Raw genomic sequence first — 7,500 nt, forward strand, 5'->3', positions numbered from 1 at the left:
GGTGGTAGTGATGCGCGAATAATGTGATGAAAAACAGACGATAAATGGCGAATGATGAACAAGCGAAAGATGATAATGGAGGGATGAGGAGGTGGAGGTGGAGGTGGAGGAGAAGAAAAAGGAAGAGGAGATGAAGATGAAGGAGGAGGAGGAGGAGGATGAAAAGGAGAAAGGGAGCAAGAAAAAGAAACAGGAGAAATAGAGGAAGGAGACAAAGAGGCGAAGGTGGAGGAGGAGGAAGGGGACAAGAAGAGGAAGAAGAAGGAGTAGAAGAAGAAGAAGAAGAAGAAGAAGAAGATGGAGGAGGAGAAGAAGAAGATGAAGGAGGAGGAGGGGGAGGCGGAAAAGGAGAAAGGGAGCAAGAAAAAGAAACAGTAGAAATAGAGGAAGGAGACAAAGAGGCGAAGGTGGAGGAGGAGGAAGGGGACAAGAAGGGGAAGAAGAAGAAGAAGAAGAAGAAGGAGGAGGAAAAAGCGGAAAAGGAGAAAGGGAGCAAGAAAAAGAAACTGTAGAAATATTGGAAGGAGGAGGAAAGGGCGAAGAAGGAGGAGGAGGAGGAGGAAGGGGACAAGAAGAAGAAGAAGAAGAAGAAGAAGAAGAATATGATATGTATAATTATCCGAGATGTACAGTTGTGTTCTCTCGGGTCGCTTCTCCCTGACCCAGGGATATGTTTATCATGTATTTGTTTACTTAATGATTTCAAACGGCCACTTTGGAATCGATAAGCTTTTGTTTTTATCCTATACTGTTGTTGTTATTGTTATTGTTGTTCTTGGTGGTGGTGGTGGTGGTGTGGTGGTGGTGGTGTAGTGTGATGTGAAGTTGCGTGGCTTAGGGTGTTCGAAGGGCCAACACTGGCGAATTCTCTGTCATCCTAAGTCACCCAGAGAACTACGCTCAGCCGGTTTCTGCTTTAATTTCACGTGCAGGCTGTTCTTTATTTCATTATTTCATTTAATTGGCCACAACAGAAAGGAAGCTGCGGGCTGGACACAGACACATGATGATATGAATGACAAATGAAATGGTGAAAAATGAGGGCAATAGCAGCGACTACCGTTTGCTGTATACCTGGGCACATTGTTCTTTTATAAAATATCTGGAGGCAATAAACCTCTAACCAAAACAACATTAAGGAGGCAAATATACCTCTTGCGTGGAATACATACGAAGCTCCTTTGAGGTAATGAACCTCTTACACAAATCCATTTAGGTATCAAAAATACAATCTTCTTCCCGACCAGTCTTCTCGCCTCATGAAAACACCTGGACGGTTCCAAGTCGGGCCAATTCAACGTAAATCTTTAGGTATCCTTGGGGAATGAATCCGTTATCCAGAACAGGTCGTTCTCCCTCATGACCTTCGCAGCCACCTGCAAAGGCCGGTCAGGGTCCTTCGTGCAGGACAGGATCCCCTCCCTTTGGCCCTTCGTTTTGAGCATGCCAACAAAGCGGCGCTCCACTGTCACTCCCTTATGGAAGAGGACCACAAATTTCTCCTCCATATCACGGAGGGGATGTTCTGTTGATCGGAACTACTAGAACACTCCTCGTCGAGACCGACGAAGAACCAATTTTCTTTTTGTAGTTTCATAGTCTCTTTATTGTTTTATGTGGAGGCGGCAGAGAATAGCAGAATCTTTTATTTTTTACTAGCAGTATCGCTCGGCGTTGCTCGGGTTTGTAAGGGAAATAACTATATAAGTATTTTTAGAGAGTTACTTCTCTTATATAATCCGAGCAAAAATCATTAAAAATGCGGGAAAATGATGGTAATTTTTTTAAAAATCGTAGACTCATCGTAGACGCGCGCTAGTACCCAGAAGGGCTCGATATGAATCACGACTATAAGATACTCGGTTTTGGTTAAACTGCACCGAAAAATGTGGGAGTAGTTAGGAATCTAAATCGGAGGAGACAGTCTCACACACACAACTTTAATTTTATATATAAAGATTTGTCTCAGTTATTAGACTGCTGCCATGCTGGAGCAGCATAGAATTTTAGTCGAATGAATCGACCCAAATAATTATATAAGTGGAGGCACATGGCCTAGTGGTTAGAGCAGCGGACTCTCGGTCGAAGGATCGCGGGTTCGAATCTCAGAACGGGCGATGTGTGTGTTTATGAGCGAAACACCTGAGCTCCACGCGGCTCCGGCAGAAGATAATGGCGTCGAACTTCTGCTGACTCTTTAGACAAACTTTCTCTTACTCTTTCCTCCTGCATCTTGCAGCTCACCTGCGATGGACAGACGTCCCTTCAAGGTGGAGAACCTGGGGAACCGGGAAACCGGCCCTTATGAGCCAGGCATGTCTCGAGAAGGAACAAACAAATAATCTTTTATTGTGGTTTGGTCAAATGTGGTGCGGTGCTTATCATGGTTTGGTTTGGTTTGGTGGTGTTACTTAGATGTTACGGACATCAGATATTATTAATTGAGTCAATCTAGAAGAGAACGTCATTTATAACGTGAAGACAGAATGAAATCAATATTCAGATACGACCAGCGGCGAGCTGACAGAACCGTGAGCACACCAAGGAAATTGCTTAACAGTACTTCGTCCGTCCATACGTTCTGCTGCTAGAAGCAACTTGATGCGACCCTCAATCATCAGTCTGCCGACCGACGTTGTATGGTGGGGATCATACTGCCATGTGGTGCGTCTTTGTTTTGCGGTGCTTCTCCTCTGTTCGTCGATTTTTGCGATGGCTGAAACGAAGGAACAGCGTTCTTCCATTTTTTGTTGGGGAAAATGGCGGTCGAAACAGTTGTGATGCTTCAAACAGTTCGCAAGGACGCTGCCATGAGCAAAACACAAGTTTACGAGTAGTTTTCTTGCTTTATGAGCAATTGACGAACTTGTTGATATGACTGGTGTGTCCAGGAGTCCCTGCCAACGAATTTTGAGCGGGGATTTGCAAATGAAAAGAGTTGCAGCAAAATTTGTGCCTCGCTTTCTCATGGAAGATCAAAAGCAGTCACGACTGAGTACGATTTGTGAACTGAAAGAATAGTTGGAAGTTGATCCGCACCATTTTTCGAAGTTCATCAATGGTGATGAAAGCTGGTGTTATGGAATCTGCAGATGTGGAAGAGATGAAGAAGAAAACGACTTCGCAAACGCTCCAGCATTGCTTCCAACAATGGAAAACGCGTCTGGACCGATGGAGAATAATTCGAAGGCAATAAAAGTGTAAACATGTAAAACTAGGTGAATAAAATAATATTGTATAATTCCGGTCTCTTTTGGGTACCCCGTCGTATATTACTCAGAATGTATGAAATATGAGTTAACTGAAAGTCTGGAAACAAGCGCGAATGTTTAGGACAAACTTGAAAGAGAAAGAGTTAATGTCATTGATTCAGTCGTACGAATGCTGTATTTTTAGCACCGATATATCTGATTTCATTTATCTTCTATACCTATAAAGCTTACGTATAAATCAAATGAAGGTGACTTAACTAGACAGAGATGTGGTAGTGACAATTTTTGTATAAGTAAACTAGGATGCGACAAACATAATAGATTCTATTTCAAACTAATTCACATTTAGTGCCAGCTCGAGGCATGCGATTGGTCTATTAATATCTACAATCAGTGCTCTTATGAGAAAGAAGGTAAAAAAAAGCATTATAAATAAACAGTTCCTTTGAGGGAGATATTTCACCGATGACACTGACATAAGTTAGACATGGTAACACAAGGAAACTTTGGCATTCTCGATATTATATATATATAGTTCTACATCGATAAAACTTAGATGTATTAGTACAAGTAATTCGTTGTGCTCCTGATATTATAAATGGTTTTGTATGTAATAATTTTGCAGTTATACTATTTTAGCAACTTAGCAACTCCATGTTTTTTTTTATTTTTATCTCTACTATTATATAGAATAACGATGAATTTTAGCTTTTCTTTTTATTATTCTTATATATTTGCTCCGAGATTTCACGTTTCTTTTCTGGCTTCGCTAACTTTTCTAAACATATATAATTATCCATCATCCATTCATCCATCCATACATACATACATATATATATATATATATATAATATATATATATATATATATATATATATATATATATATATATACATATACATATATATATACATATATACATATATATATATATAATATATATATATATATATAAAGAGAGAGAGATACATCCATATATACATATATATGTATATACATACATATAATACATATATATGTATATACATACATACATATATACATATATATACATGCATATATATATATATATATATATAATATATATATATATATTATATATATATATACATACATGAGGTCTTATCAATAAGTATATGGACAGTTGTCATAGTAACAATGCTAAAGCACACAGGGTAAAACCGTTTGATACAGATTGACCTTGACCTCAGTTGTGCATGCGCACGGAGTTTTAACGTTCCTGAATCCACTTCTGTTGTTTACAGCAGTGCTTTGAAGGAAGGTTCACTTCAACATTTAAATTTAATTTTGTGTCAAAATATTTTCGTCGCTGTGAAACCACAACAAAACAGGCCGTCGCTTTGATACGTTTGTGATGCAGCACGAAGTATTTTTCAGTGAACATGGCGCGGCTTCAAAGCGACGAAAATATTTCGACACAAATTAAATTTAAATGTTGAAATGAATCTAACGTTTTTTTTTTGTATGTTCTCAAATGCCTTACAAACATCTTCTACGCAGCAATTATTTTTGGTTCATCACAAGATCTCAGATCATGTCACTTGCAATGCAAGTATATATATATATAGGCGCAGGAGTGGCTGTGTGGTAAGTAGCTTGCTTACCAACCACATGGTTCCGGGTTCAGTCCCACTGCGTAGCATCTTGGGCAAGTGTCTTCTGCTATAGACCCGGGCCGACCAATGCCTTATGAATGGATTTGGTAGACGGAAACTGAAAGAAGCCTGTCGTATATATGTATATATATATATATATATATATATGTGGTGTGTGGTGTGTGGTGTGTGTGTGTGTGTGTGTTGTGTGTCTGTGTTTGTCCCCCTAGCATTGCTTGACAACCGATGCTGATGTGTTTACGTCCCCGTAACTTAGCGGTCGGCAAAAGAGACCGATAGAATAAGTACTGGGCTTACAAAGAATAAGTCCCGGGGTCGATTTGCTCGACTAAAGGCGGTGCTCCAGCATGGCCGCAGTCAAATGACTGAAACAAGTAAAAGAGTAAAGAGAGAGTATATCCCCGTAATATATATATATATATATATATATATATATATTTATCAGGGGTGTGCACTCTCAGGTATGCAAGGCTTGCATACAAATCATAAGAAAATTAGATAAAATAGTTACTTCTTGAGTTTGCCAGCTGAAATGTTGGAATAACCTGGCGGTAAGTTTGAATATTTTTACCCAAAACATCTGTTTGCACTATTATATTTTCGTAGAGTCCTGAAAACAAAAATATAATCTATATTATATTTCTTATTTGAGAAGTAGCTAATTAATCTTAAATTAATTTAACAAATGTTAGTTTTCCGTTTTGTTGAAATTGACTTACAGTTGACGCTTCCACGTGGTTTCTTATATAAGTGCAGCCTTTTTCGAAATGAGTGAAATGTGTGTTATAAACGATATTTTGAGAAATAGTTTTTCGAAAAGAGACTTCGATGGAAAATAATTAATTATAAATGGTGGGAGACCAACACCGAATTTACCTATTTTGCGAAGCTACAACAAGAAATTCACGAGACAATTTCAGGTTAATTTGTATGGAAAGAAAAAATGGTTAACTGGAAGTGTTGCTTTTAATAAATTATTCTGTTGGCCGTGTTTACGTTTTTGCTTAGAAAGGAATGTTTGGAATGATAAAGGCTATGATGATTTAAATAATTTACATATGGCTATGCTAAAGCACGAGTGTTCTCATAAAATCTTCGATAGATCTTAAAATATTCGGGAATGTTCTCGTAGACTTACAATTAGATTCATGTAAAAATCAAAGCATACAACATTATAATGAGAAAGTTAGATGAAACAGATCCATTCTGCAACGATTGATCGATGTTGTGTTTTTTAGGCCTCCAGGAATTATCGTTTCAGGGTCATTTTGAATTTGAAGGCTCTAATAATCGTGGAAATTATAAAGAACTCGTATATTTAATCAGTAAATATGACAAAAAAAGCTTATCTGAAATAACGTTTATATATTTGTATATTCTACGAAACTTTGAAAATTATTTCATACGATTCTTTAACCGTTTTCCTCAAAATAGAATACGTCATTTAAAAAATTTTTTCTTTGACCTTAGTTCCTATTTTGATATAGTCTTCAGTTACCGAATAACGTCATTAAAATAATTAACTTGCTAATTTTGCTATCAAACGATTAATAATTTCCATCCATTGTCCTAACATCAAGTATCATTTATCAAGCATTATATTTTGGAGACTTAACAAAGCAGAGTACTATAACCGTGGATGGGTGTCTAAGGTCAATGTTGATGTCTACGATTAAGTGGCCGTGGGGTTACACACACACATATATGTATATAGAGTAAAGATTATTTGCCAACATAATGTGACAGTCCTGATTAGGACGAATGTTACAGTTACCAAGTGTTTACTGAAAACATGGTCTCCAACTGGAAACGATGTTTTCTGGGGCTATATAACAGTAACATTCGTCCTAATCAGGATTGCCACATTATGTTGACAAATATTCTTTACTCAAGAATGTTTCTAGTTCAAGGTTATAGTTCAAGAAATAATAATTTATATATTTATATTTATATATATACATAAATTTAATTCTTTAATGCATTCCAGCCCTATATATATATATATATATATATTATATATATATATATATATATATATATATATATATATATATATATATATATATATATATATTTAACGAAATGGATAAATGAATTATCTTGTTACGGATTATTCAAAATTTAACCGATACCTGTGTAGCAAAAATCACACCAGAAAAGACACGGTTGAGGTTACGACCATGGGGTTTCGCCCCCGTGCTTTAGCGTGGATAATTGAAGTTTTATATATTTAGTGAAGGGAAGAAATGGAGCCGAACGAAGATTCCTTTTTATTATTTTCTACACATGTTTCAAAGGCTGCAAATTCCCAAATTCGGATTGAATAAGGAGACCATTCTGCAGCTTTCTCTTCAGGAAAATCCAGGAATTTAAATTCTCAAAACAAATGCGCAGCAAGCTTTTCGAACAAAACGCTCCCTAGGAGCCCATGGTAAAAATTGCACAAAACTGTCTCTCAATATGCGCTGACGTCAGAGTGGGTGAAGGCCGACGAAAAAATCCGTTGGAATAAACCTAGGTCAAACCACGGTCAAATCAGGTAGGGGAAGAATCACAGAAAACCCAAAGAGTGTGAATATATTCTGTATAACTAGTGTTAATGTTCAAATTGTTTTAAGAATGACAGCAACCTTATTTGGGTGTGAAGAACT

This window comes from Octopus sinensis, linkage group LG25 (assembly GCF_006345805.1).
Source record: "Octopus sinensis linkage group LG25, ASM634580v1, whole genome shotgun sequence".
Lineage (NCBI taxonomy): Eukaryota > Metazoa > Mollusca > Cephalopoda > Octopoda > Octopodidae > Octopus > Octopus sinensis.